Raw genomic sequence first — 13,882 nt, 5'->3', positions numbered from 1 at the left:
TGACTGAATGACACGTGCTTTCAGCACGTTTGATGAAATAATAAACACATAAATGACTCAAGAGGGAGCCAGAGATCAAAATAACCAGAGGAAGAAAAAAGGTATTCCCAACCCCCCCTCCTCCCGCTGCTGCTGGCCTGTCAATACGCTTATGAAGGTGCGAGTAATAGGCTACACTAGGGGTCGGCAACCTTTTTCATGTGGAATGCCAATTTATCTTACCATTTCTACCAAACCAATTATGATTTTCATATGCACATTTTCGTGGAACAATTTAATTTTAATTATAATAATGTATTTGTGTTCTATTGACAACTAGGTAAAATTAGCCTACATAAAGCCAACAAATAAAAATGTGCAAGTAGAAAATATATCCTATAAATCACATTGCTAAGCATGGGGGTTTGTTCATGTTCTTCAACTGCATTTCTCTCTCTACTCCTGTCTGCAATGAACTTGAAACATTGTATCAACTATCAACTGGGTCTGGCTTGAGCTAGGCTATCGAACTTGCAACATTGTATTAACTATTCTGGGCCCTCAGAGTTGCCCTCAGACACAGATGTAGGCTATTTGCATAAACGATAAGAAAAAATAAGGTATTTTAAGACATTTCCACTGGATCAGAGCATGACATTTTTCGGTGGTTATCGAAAGGGAAACTAAAAGATTTTTCAAATACATTGAGAAACTATTGTCATTCACAATGGATGTAAAAACAGAATTTGTTGACCTGCTGTTTCAGGTGAAGAAAAAAATACTTTGAGAAACTTCACAGCTCATTATTGCTGGTGAGTTAAGACAATCAGAAATACTAATCAGACATCCCCAAATGGGCACATTTATACATAGGCCAGGTAGCTTAGGCCTACTTCTTTGCGCTACCTACTTCTATGTGTAATCAGGTGCACATCCTTACTAAATATTGACATGAGCGTTCCAAACAAAACTCATAAATGGAATGAATAAAAACTAAAACTCGTTTCTCACAAGTGTAGCATACAGTGGCTTGTGAAAGTATTCACCCCCCTTGGCATTTTCCTATTTTGTTGCCTTACAACCTGGAATTAAAATAGATTTTGGGGGGGTTGTATCATTTGATTTACACAACATGCCTACCACTTGGAAGATGCAATTTCTTTTTTTTGTGAAACAAACAAGAAATAAGACAAAAAAAACTGAAAACTTGAGCATGCATAACTATTCACCCCCCACAAAGCCAATACTTTGTAGAGCCACGTTTTGCAGCAATTACAGCTGCAAGTCTCTTGGGATATGTCTCTAAAAGCTTGGCACATCTAGCCACCGAGATTTTTGCCCATTCTTCAAGGTAAAACTGCTCCAGCTCCTTCAAGTTGGATGGGTTCCGCTTGTGCACAGCAATCATCTGAATTGGATTGAGGTCTGGGCTTTGACTAGGCCATTCCAATACATTTAAATGTTTCCCCTTAAACCACTCGAGTGTTGCTTTAGCAGTATACTTAGGGTCATTGTCCTGCTGGAAGGTGAACCTCCATCCCAGTCTCAAATCTATGGAAGACTGAAACAGGTTTCCCTCAAGAATTTCACTGTATTTAACGCCATCCATCATTCCTTCAATTCTGACCAGTTTCCCAATCCTGACAATGAAAAACATCCCCACAGCATGATGCTGCCACCAACATGCGTCACTGTAGGGATGATGTTCTCGGGGTGATGAGAGGTGTTGAGTTTGCGCCAGACATTTTCCTTGATGGCCAAAAAACTCAATTTTAGTCTCATCTAACCAGAGTACCTTCTTTCATATGTTTGGGGAGTCTCCAACATGCCTTTTGGCAAACACCAAACATGTTTGCTTATTTTTTTCTGGCCACTCTTCCGTAAAGCCCAGCTCTGTGGAGTGTACAGCTTAAAGTGGTTCTATGGACATATACTCCAATCTCAGCTGTGGAGCTTTGCAGCTTCTTCTGGGTTATCTTTAGTCTCTTTGTTGCCTCTCTGATTAATGCCCTCCTTGCCTGGTCCGTGAGTTTTGGTGGGCGGCCCTCTTTTGGCAGGTTTGTTGTGGTGCCATATTCTTTCCATTTTTTAATAATGGATTTAATGGTCCTCCGTGGGATGTTCAAAGTTTCTGATATTTTATATAACCCAACCCTGATCTGTACTTCTCCACAACTTTTTCCCTGACCTGTTTGGAGAGCTCCTTGGTCTTCATAGTGCCGCTTGCTTGGTGGTGCCCCTTGCTTAGTGGTGTTGCAGACTCTGAGGCCTTTCAGAACAGAGTAGAGGTCGACCGATTATGATTTTTTTCCCAACGCCGATACCGATACCGATTATTGGAGGGCCAAAAAATGCCGGTGCCGATTAATCGGCCAATTGTTTTATTTTTTTTATTTGTAATAATGACAATTACAACAATACTGAATGAACACTTTTATTTTAACTTAATATATCAATCAAATCAATTTAGCCTCAAATAAATAATGAAACATGTTCAATTTGGTTTAAATAATGCAAAAACAAAGTGTTGGAGAAGAAAGTTAAAGTGCAATATGTGCCATGTAAAAAAGCTAACGTTTAAGTTCCTTGCTCAGAACATGAGAACATATGAAAGCTGGTGGTTCCTTTTAACATGAGTTTTCAATATTCCCAGGTAAGAAGTTTTAGGTTGAGGTTATTGTAGGAATTATAGGACTATTTCTCTCTATACCATTTGTATTTCATATACCTTTGACTATTGGATGTTCTTATAGACACTTTAGTATTGCCAGTGTAACCCCACCTCTTTAAGGAATACCTGGGATAGGATAAAGTAATCCTTCTAACCCCCCCCCCCCTAAAAAAGATATAGATGTACTATTGTAAAGTGGTTGTTCCACTGGATATCATAAGGTGTATGCACCAATTTGTAAGTCGCTCTGGATAAGAGCGTCTGCTAAATGACGTAAATGTAAATGTAACAGTATAGCTTCCGTCCCTCTCCTCGCTCCTACCTGGGCTTGAACCAGGAACACATCAACAACAGCCACCCTCGAAGCATCATTACCCATCGCTCCACAAAAGCCGCGGGGAACAACTACTCCAAGTCTCAGAGCGAGTGACGTTTGAAACGCTATTAGCGCGCACCCCGCTAACTAGCTAGCCACTTCACATCGGTTACACCAGCCTAATCTTGGGAGTTGATAGGCTTGAAGTCTAAACAGCGCAATGCTTGAAGCATTGCGAAGAGCTGCTGGCAAACGCACTAAAATGCTGTTTGAATGAATGCTTAAGAGCCTGCTGCTGCCTACCACCGCTCAGTCAGACTGCTCTATGAAATATCAAATCATAGACTTAATTATAACATAATAACACACAGAAATACGAGCCTTAGATCATTAATATGGTCAAATCCTGAAACTATCATTTAAAAAATAAAACGTTTATTCTTTCAGTGAAATACGGAACCGTTCCGTATTTTATCTAATGGGTGGCATCCATAAGTCTAAATATTCCTGTTACATTGCACAACCTTCAATGTTATGTCATAATTACGTAAAATTCTGGCAAATTAGTTCGCAACGAGCCAGACGGCCCAAACTGTTGCATATACCCGACTCTGCGTGCAATGAACGCAAGAGAAGTGACACAATTTCCCTAGTATAATATTGCCTGCTAACATGAATTTATTTTAACTAAATACGCAGGTTTAAAAATATATACTTCAGTGTATTGATTTTAAGAAAGGCATTGATGTTTATGGTTAGGTACATTCGTGCAACAATTGTGCTTTTTTCGCAAATGCACTTTTGTTAAATCATCCCCCGTTTGGCGAAGTTGGCTGTCTTTGTTAGGAAGAAATAGTCTTCACACAGTTCGCAACGAGCCAGGCGGCCCAAACTGCTGCATATACCCTGACTCTGTTGCACAGAACGCAAGAGAAGTGACACAATTTCCCTAGTTAAAAGAAATTCATGTTAGCAGGCAATATTAACTAAATATGCAGGTTTAAAAATATATACTTGTGTATTGATTTTAAGAAAGGCATTGATGTTTATGGTTAGGTACACATTGGTGCAACAACAGTGCTTTTTTCGCGAATGCGCTTGTTAAATCACCCGTTTGGCAAAGTAGGCTATGATTCAATGATAAATGAACAGGCACCGCATCGATTATATGCAACGCAGGACAAGCTAGATAAACTAGTAATATCATCAACCATGTGATTATGTTAGTGATTATGTTAAGATTGATAGTTTTTTTATAAGATACGTTTAATGCTAGCTAGCACCTTACCTTGGCTCCTTGCTGCACTCGCATAACAGGTAGTCAGCCTGCCACGCAGTCTCCTCGTGGAGTGCAATGTAATCGGCCATGATCGGTGTCCAAAAATGCTGATTACCGATTGTTATGAAAACTTGAAATCGGCACTAATTAATCGGCCATTCTGATTAATCGGTCAACCTCTAAAACTGAGATCATGTGACATATCATGTGGCACTTAGATTACACACAGGTGAACTTTATTTAACTAATTATGTGACTTCTGAAGGTAATTGTTTGCATGAGATCTTATTTAGGGGCTTCATAGCAAAGGGGGTGAATACATATTTCCGAATACATATTACCACTTTTTCACATTTTTTGAAACAAGTCATTTTTTTCATTTCACTTCACCAATTTGGACTATTTTGTGTATGTCCATTACATGAAATCCAAAGAAAAATCCATTTAAAATGCAGGTTGTAATGCAACAAAATAGGAAAAACGCCAAGGGGGTGAATACTTTTGCAAGGCACTGTAGGTTGTGAGCTCAAAAGTGTCCACAATGAGAAGGGTAAAGGACTGTACACTATATATATATACAGAAGTATGTGGACACCCCTTCACATTAGTGGATTCTGCTATTTCAGCCACACCCGTTGCTGACAGGGTTAAAAAAAAAAAGCACACCGCCATGCAATCACCATAGACAAACATTGGCAGTAGAATGGCTTTACCGAAGAGCTCAGTGACTTTGAACGTGGCAACATCATACAATGCCACCTTTCCAACAAGTCAGTTTGTCGAATTTCTGCCCTGCTAGAGCTGTCCAGGTCAACTGTAAGTGCTGTTATTGTGAAGTGGAAACGTCTAGGAGCAACAACTGCTCAGCCACGAAGTGGTAGGCCACACAAGCTCACAGAACGGTACCGCCGAGTGCTGAAGCGCGTGTAAAGTTCGCCGCCATTGGACTCTGGAGCAGTGGAAACGCGTTCTCTGGAGTGATGAATCACACTTCACCATCTGACAGTCTGACGGATGAATCTGGTTTTGGCTGATGCTCAGGAGAACGCTACCTGCCCAAATGCATAGTGCCAACTGTAACGTTTGAAGGAGGAATAATGGGCTGGGGCTGTTTTTCATGGTTCGGGCTAGGCCCGTTAGTTCCAGTGAAGGGAAGTCTTAATGCCACAACATACAATGACATTCTAGACAATTCTGTGCTTCCAACTTTGTGGCAATAGTTTGGGGAAGGCCCTTCCCTGTTTCGCATGACAACACCACCATGCACAAAGCTTGGTCCATACAGAAATGGTTTGTTGAGATCGGTGTGGAAGAACTTGACTGGCCTGCACAGAGCCCTGACCTCAAGCTCATCTAACACCTTTGGGATGAATTGGAACGCCGACTGCAAGCCAGGCCTAATCGCCCAACATCAGTGCCCAACCTCACTAACACTCATGGCTGAATGGAAGCAAGTCCCACCAGTAATGTTCCAATTTCTAATGGAAAGCCTTCCCAGAAGAGTGGAGGGCTGTTATAGCAGCAAAGGGGGGGACCAACACCATTTTAATGCCCCCGATTTTGGAATGAGATGTTCGACGAGCAGGTGTCCACATACTTTTGGTCATGTAGTGTATATTGAATGCATTAACATAAATTACGTAACCAAACAAACATTGTAGATTCACACAATTAAGTTACGAAACAATAAATGCGCGCGACATGGCGGGCGAGAGCGCACTCTGGAGAGAGACGTGCCTTGTGCATCTTAGACACACTCCCCTTGTCTGACTCAACATTTTAAATTATACCCAAGAAACATTACCTTCACACACACAAGCTTACTGTAGGCCTAAGGAATACTCTCACAAGCGGTGTCAGGTCCAAAGCAGTAGTCACTTATGGAAAACCAATGCAATTGAGAAACGAATGCAATTTCACTGATTTTATCAATTTATAGCAAATTGCTTGGCTACCACGACAAATAGTCACGCGGCACGCGTGCTTTATGGACTCTCCTATACGCAATGGATTAGTCCACTGAGACAGGCGCAAATCAGACAGGTAAGGTATCTCATGTGCCATGAAAAAGAAAATAAATTGCGACTGCTTGACAACAAAAAAATCTCAGTCGGCCAACAGTTTATTGACCAAATAATCATCTAGTCGACTAAACAGGGTCAGCCCTAATTGTATTTGTCGAATGATGTGTTTTTTTAAACGATTCTCAGGTGGCCAGTGGTTTTCTGGAAACGTCCATTCCACCGACGTGTCACTTACAATGATAGTAAGATAACAGGCGAGTTTTGCGTAATGGTTCGCGTGACGCTCCAAGGATAGGTCAATATTTAGTCCCCTGATAGAAATAATCCATTTAACAACAAGCACTGGATTGTGAAATAAACAGAATCTTAACTGACTACAACAAGACGATCAAACAATTGTGCCACCTGTAAAATATTAGTCTATGTAGCAATTTAGTTCTCCCAACCATATTTTTCAAAGGAAATTATATTGTGTCAATCGGACTATCACTAGGCTATATAATATATGAATCGATTTACAGCAGGAAATTACCTGACTGAGTGAGTTGCCTGCAGCCCAGGGCTTTAACAGACCCAGTAGAACCAGCGGTAGGACCCACAGACTCTCCTGCATGCCCCGCATCGTTACAGTGAGAGGGACCTGTCCGCTCCTTCTCCTTCCCCAGGGACCTAGTTAATCATCTATTCAGTGTGATCTCTCCACGCAGTGACAAGCTGACGCACATTTCACTCTCAGCCAATACAAATCCAGAGCCCAGTCTCCAATGCTTTTTTTTCTCTCACTGGGGTTCGTGTTGTTATTTATCACTTTTATAGTGCTGAAGACTGCCTTTTGACAGAGTAGACATCCAGATAGGTCAGTCACCACACACACTGACAAATGACTAAATAAATATCAAGAGAGGTCAGTCACCACACGCGATTCACAGCATCACATTAGCAGTTATTTTTAGTCTTTTGTCTTTTAATCAAAATCTGAGGTCTATCATCATTACCATCATCATCACCACCATGTTTGATGTGGCAGAGATACATTTACAACTATGATACAATTGATTAATTCTACTAAATATGCAACTATAATGTGTTAGGAGAAGTAGGCCTACCAGAATTTCAAAATGTCACTTAATGTCTAGCCCCCAAAAAATGAGAAATTCTATTTAAATGCCTCCTTCAGTTTTCTGCTGTTACCATGGTGAGCTGAGCCTATTGAAAGTTTCTAGAACATCTGTTAGTTATGGGCAAATGTTCTCATTAAACAAAAAAACTGTCCAGTCATGGTGATGATTATAGATTGTTTGTATAGAACGTTCGTCATGAACATTCTTAGAAAACATTTAGTTCAGTTCTTTAAAGGTTCCTATAATGTTTCATTGGGTTGTGGGAATAGTTTGGTGAGAATAATGTGGGGACATCACAAAATATATGTTCCCAAAACACAAAAAAAGGTCCAGTTTCTATTAGGGTTAAAAAAAAACACTCACCTGACGTTACAAGACCGACAGATTTTTTTTTTACCATGTCAGCTCGGGGATTCGATCTTGCAACCTTTCGGGTACTAGTCCAACGCTCTAACCACTAGGCTACCTGCCGCCCCTACACTCTAACCACTAGGCTACCTGCCGCCCCTACACTCTAACCACTAGGCTACCTGCCGCCCCTACACTCTAACCACTAGGCTACCTGCCGCCCCTACACTCTAACCACTAGTCTACCTGCCGCCCCTACACTCTAACCACTAGGCTACCTGCCGCCCCTACACTCTAACCACTAGGCTACCTGCCGCCCCTACACTCTAACCACTAGGCTACCTGCCACCCCTACACTCTAACCACTAGGCTACCTGCCGCCCCTACACTCTAACCACTAGGCTACCTGCCGCCCCTACACTCTAACCACTAGTCTACCTGCCGCCCCTACACTCTAACCACTAGGCTACCTGCCGCCCCTACACTCTAACCACTAGGCTACCTGCCGCCCCTACACTCTAACCACTATGCTACCTGCCGCCCCTACACTCTAACCACTAGGCTACCTGCCGCCCCTACACTCTAACCACTAGGCTACCTGCCGCCCCTACACTCTAACCACTAGGCTACCTGTCGCCCCTACACTCTAACCACTAGGCTACCTGCCGCCCCTACACTTTAACCACTAGGCTACCTGCCGCCCCTACACTCTAACCTCTAGGCTACCTGCCGCCCCTACACTCTAACCACTAGGCTACCTGCCGCCCCTACACTCTAACCACTAGGCTACCCGCCGCCCCTACACTCTAACCTCTAGGCTACCTGCCGCCCCTACACTCTAACCACTAGGCTACCTGCCGCCCCTACACTCTAACCACTAGGCTACCCGCCGCCCCTACACTCTAACCTCTAGGCTACCTGCCGCCCCTACACTCTAACCACTAGGCTACCTACCGCCCCTACACTCTAACCACTAGGCTACCTGCCGCCCCTACACTCTAACCACTAGGCTACCTGCCGTATTCAACACTATGAGTGCTGATCTTGGATCACTTTAGTTGGCGAAAACCTTTCTTCTTGGTATGTAGTGGTTTCAGCGGTGACATCCGCCCACGGTTGGCTCCACGTGAATAAAAAAATATATATATATTTCACCTTTATTTAACCAGGTAGGCCAGTTGAGAACAAGTTCTAATTTACAACTGCGACCTGGCCAAGATAAAGCAAAGCAGCGTGACACAAACAACAACACAGAGTTACACATGGAATAAACAAGCGTACAGTCAATAACACAATAGAAAAAAAGAAAGTCTATATACAGTGTGTGCAAATGGCATGAGGAGGAAAGGCAATAAATAGGCCATAGTAGCAAAGTAATTACAATTTAGCAGATTAACACTGGAGTGATAGATGAGCAGATGATGATGAGCAGATGATGGTGTGTAAGTAGTGATACTGGTTTTCGAAAGCGTTGATTATTATTGACATATGCTGATATCTCCCTTATCTTTTCAAAAGAATCTTTCAAGTAAAAAAATATTACACCAACTGTAGCAGTTTGGCACAGATCCATACACTGTGTGTGCCTCCAGTTGGCTGGCAGACAGGTGGTCAGAGCATGCTAGATAGCTAATTAGCACTGATGGCTGCCTACGTCTTCCATAAGCAACTAATGTAACATGGAGTTATCATTGTGTTGGTACACTAACCCTATAAAGATGTGTAGTAATTTAACCTTTTGCTAATATGAAAGATACGATCCTTATGTTTCCCGAAACCGTACCCACCAATCAGGCCTTTATGCTAGAGTGGCCAGACGGAAGCCACTCCTCAGGAAAAGGCACATGACAGCCCGCTTGGAGTTTGCCAAAAGGCATCTAAAGGACTCTCAGACCCTGAGAAACAAGATTCTCTGGTCTGATGAAACCAAGATTGAACTCTGGCCTGAATGCCAAGCGTCATGTCTAGAGGAAACCTGGCACCATTGCTACGGTGAAGCATGGTGGTGGCAGCATTATGCTGTGGGGATGTTTTTCAGCGGCAGGGACTGAGAGACTAGTCAGGATCGAGGGAAAGATGAATGGAGCAAAGTACAGAGAAATCGTTGATGAAAACCTGCTTCAGAGCGCTCAGGACCTCAGACTGGGGCAAAGGTTCACCTTCCAACAGGACAACGACCCTAAGAACACAGCCAAGACCACGCAGGAGTGGCTTCGGGACGGGTCTCTGAATGTACATGAGTGGCCCAGCCATAGCCAGCACTTGAACCCAATCAAACATCTCTGGAGAGACCTGAAAATAGCTGTGCAGCGACGCTCCCCATCCAACCTGACAGAGCTTGAGAGGATCTGCAGAGAAGAATGGGAGAAACTCCCCAAATACAGGTGTGCCAAGCTTGTAGCGTCATACCCAAGAAGATTTGAGGCTGTAATCGCTGCCAAAGGTGCTTCAACAAAGTACTGAGTAAAGGGTCTGAATACTTATGTAAATGTGATATTTCAGTTTTTTATTTGTAATACATTTGCAAAAATGTCTAAAATCCTGTTTTTGCTTTGTCATTATGGGGTATTATGTGTAGATTGATGAGGGGGAATTTTTTTTTAAATAAATGTTATAATAAGGCTGTAACGTATCAAAATGAGGAAAAAAGTCAAGTGGTCTGAATACTTTCCGAATGCACTGTATCTGAGCCTCGATTATTTATTTGTTTAAGAATTATGTGGGATGAACCTGTTATCTCCAGATCTGCAGCAAGATTACTAACCCTCTCTGCCAGGGGTTGGATAGCTGTGGCCTTGTGGATGTTCAGTAAAATAGGGTCAATCGGGACACAAAAAACACTATTTCTGGAGTTCTTAAAATTTCCACCATCCTCTTCATCTTCATGGTACTTGTAACACTGTATTTTATGATTGTCTTTCTTCATCACGTGTTGAAAGTCTTATGAAATGTTCTCAATTTTGAAATTGAGAAATGGTCCAGTTGTTTTCTTATTTTGTATATAAGAATTATATGAATACACAAGAATACAAGTTATTTACAGGGAACCCTATCAAACTAAAATCACATTACATAAGACGTTCAACAGGTGATGAAGAAAGGAGTACAGAGATAAGAGAGAGTAAAGGGGTGAGGACCGCTGCAAAGCCAAGTGTACAGAGAGAGATAAGAGAGAGTAAAGGGATCAGAGGAAAAGTCTAAATGTATACACACTGACAGACAGAGGAGAGAAAGAGAGAGAAAGAAGAGAAGCATTACCACTCCTTACTGCATCCAGCCAATACTCTTGGGTAGTACATATAGGCTGAGCACGACAGACAAAGGCTCCTCCAACATGCCTTTTAATTTATTTAAAGCTGCATTTCGCTCCTTAACAACGTTCCACCCATGAAAGACAGAACTACCGTCCCCTTGTTGAGTGAAACGTGAGGAATGGGAGCACTGCAGTTACTCTGTCTGGACCCCCCCACCCCCTCTCCTCCTGCTCCAATCCTCCATGCCTTCACTGTCTGATGAAAACCTCATCTCCAGAACACAAACTTTTCAGGAAATATTTTCACATTAACGAACGTACAATTATGAAAATTCCGAAGCTATTTTGAATTACATTTCTTGGTCCTAGAGTCATGAAATGTTCAGAATAGATTGAGTTGAGTTACTGCTTTCAATAAATATAAATGAAAATGGACAAAAATGGAGATACCAGGTTTAATCAGACAGCGACATGCAAACTGTTCAACCAGCTCCAATTGTCAAAGGGATTTGCTTAAAAAATACACTTCCCTTCCACTGTTTGAGATATGCAGCATAAAGCTGGGTCGTGTTCATTAGGCGCCAAATGGAAGAATACAGATTGAAACAAGGAGGGACTCCCTGGACTTGTCCGATAAGAAACACCCATTTCCGTAGCAAAACTAATTAAATTGTTTTCCGTTGTGTGCCCTAATGAACACGACCCTACTCTTTCCAGACCCACTCAGGCTTCAGTAATAAACGGATGGAGCAGGCAGGGGAAAGCCCAGAGAGACAACAGAACATGTAAACAAAGCAAAAACCCAGAAGCAGAAGACAGGCAACACTGACTGAAGGATGCCTCAGGCATCAGAGAGGCTCATCTAGTTGCGGATTGGAAATTGAAATGCCTTTTTTTTATGATTAGATTTTAATTTGTGTGTTGTGCCTTTAGCTCCCCACCCCCCAACAAGAAAATGAAAAAATGAATAAAGATTTGGTCACAAAAAAAGAAAGGAATGGAAAAAGTTGTCAATGGTTAAATAGGGTAACGCAACATGATATCATAGGAAAATGTAATCCTGCCAGGTTTTTGCAAAAAGGTAAAATGTTTTTCTCAATACATCGCAGTCAATGGGAAAAGATGTCACAGGGATGATCTTTTTCCTGTTTATATCATGTATGTCTGTCTGTCTCTCTCTCTACCTCATCTTTATCCAACCCTCATTCTCTTCTCACTCCCCCCTTCTCTCACCCTCCATCCCTCTCTCCCTCACTCTCCCCATCCCTCCTTCACTCTCTCATCTCTCTCTCCCCCTTCTCTCTCTCCCTCCCCTCTCTCACCTCTTGTCTGGCAATAGACTCTCTCTCTCCCCTCTCTCACTCTCTCCCTCCTCCCCTTCCATTCTTTCTCCCTCCTTCTTTCCCTCCCTCTCCTCCCCCTCTTTCCCCATCCCTCCTTCGCCCTCTCCCCACCTCTTGTCTGGCAATTGACTCTCTCTCCCTTCTCCCTCTCCTCCCCCCTCTATTCTCTCTCCCTCCTTTCCCTGCCTCTCATCTCTCTCTCGCCCTCTCCCTCCCACATACAGGCCGACAGATGGACAGACAGACAGACACAGACAAACAGGCTGGCAGGCAGACAGCTAAAATGACTAATTTCATAGTGAGCTAAGACGCTAATATTTGTGTAAACTTTACATAGTTGCCTTCAGTGGGTGTCACTGAGTAGGCTAATACCCCATTTAATGGGTGCACACTCCAGGCTATACAGTGCATATACAGTATGTATGCCCCCAATGCAATTATGCAGTCTAATAAATCCACAGTGGGATGTGAACAGTTTTTTTGTCTGTTTATTGTAAAATGTATTAATTATTGTATTTGTAAGTTATATAACAACATTCCAACCTTATTTATCATTATCTAGTCCAATCCTTATTGTGTCAAGCTTCACACAGGTGCAGCTGGCCACCTGACTGACTGGCATATCTATAAGCAACTATTTACCAGTTGTGCACTCTCAAGCTCTAAGAGTCGATTTTTGTTTGTTTGGGGGATGCCCGCGGGCGGTTTTAAAATAGTATTTTTTTCCAGCATCTTACAAACACTGTCAGCAGCGCCTCTAGTTGCCTCCTTGAACCGACTCCGAGGTGGAGTAGTTCGTTTCACCCATCAGGCCCTCCGCCGTTTGAGAGAGATGAATGTGCTGCCAACAGACACATCCGGGAGGAAAATCCGGTTGGCGCAAGCGAACCAAATGATTCCACTCGTTTGGACAGAGGGCAGGTGCTATTAAAACTCAGCCAGATCAAGAATATAAGCGTTCTGAACTTTGATCAACGCTGGGAGCAATATTTGGTTGTTAGGGAAAATGTATGGTAATAAAAAGTACATACATTTCTTTAGGAATGTAGTAAAGTAAAAGTTGTCAAAAATATAAATAGTAAAGTACTACTTAAGTAGCGCTTTAAAGTAGTTTTACTTAAGTACTTTACACCACTCCCTAGTTGGCTTGTTGTGTGTTCTATGCCAGAGAAATATTCCCCTCGAGGCACATTTAAAGTTACGAGTGCCAAAGGAAGTGAAACATGCATTCTGACAAGCAGTCGATGCACAACCATTCATGCAATCGCGGGGAAAACAGACGTTTTGATGGCCTTTGTTAAAAAGTGGGGTTTCCCAACTTTCCACTACGTTATTTCTCAACTCCTAAATATGCGCGAACTGCACCATTTTAAACCCGGAGTTTTTACCAGCGTCGTTTTTATGCACGTTACCACTTGCAATTGGCTGAGTGTGTAGGGGAGAGTAGGGCTAAATGTAACATGGGGTAAAACGCCACCCTCCCTCCCAAAAATGTTTGGGGGAGTGACTTAAAAAATTGTGATGAGACAGGTGACATTTTTCGTTGAG

At 42.5% G+C, this 13,882-nt stretch overlaps 1 pseudogene; it reads right to left on the bottom strand.

Moving 5' to 3' along the window:
- The window catches only part of LOC115205741 (glutathione peroxidase 3-like), a 19,400-nt pseudogene extending 12,455 nt beyond the window's left edge, over positions 1-6,945 (bottom strand).
- Positions 6,946-13,882: the final 6,937 nt, after the last annotated feature.

The sequence above is a fragment of the Salmo trutta genome, chromosome 13 (assembly GCF_901001165.1).
Source record: "Salmo trutta chromosome 13, fSalTru1.1, whole genome shotgun sequence".
Classification (NCBI taxonomy): Eukaryota; Metazoa; Chordata; class Actinopteri; order Salmoniformes; family Salmonidae; genus Salmo; species Salmo trutta.
The sequence above is the reverse complement of the archived record's forward strand: the minus strand, read 5'-3'. Positions and strand labels throughout refer to the sequence as shown.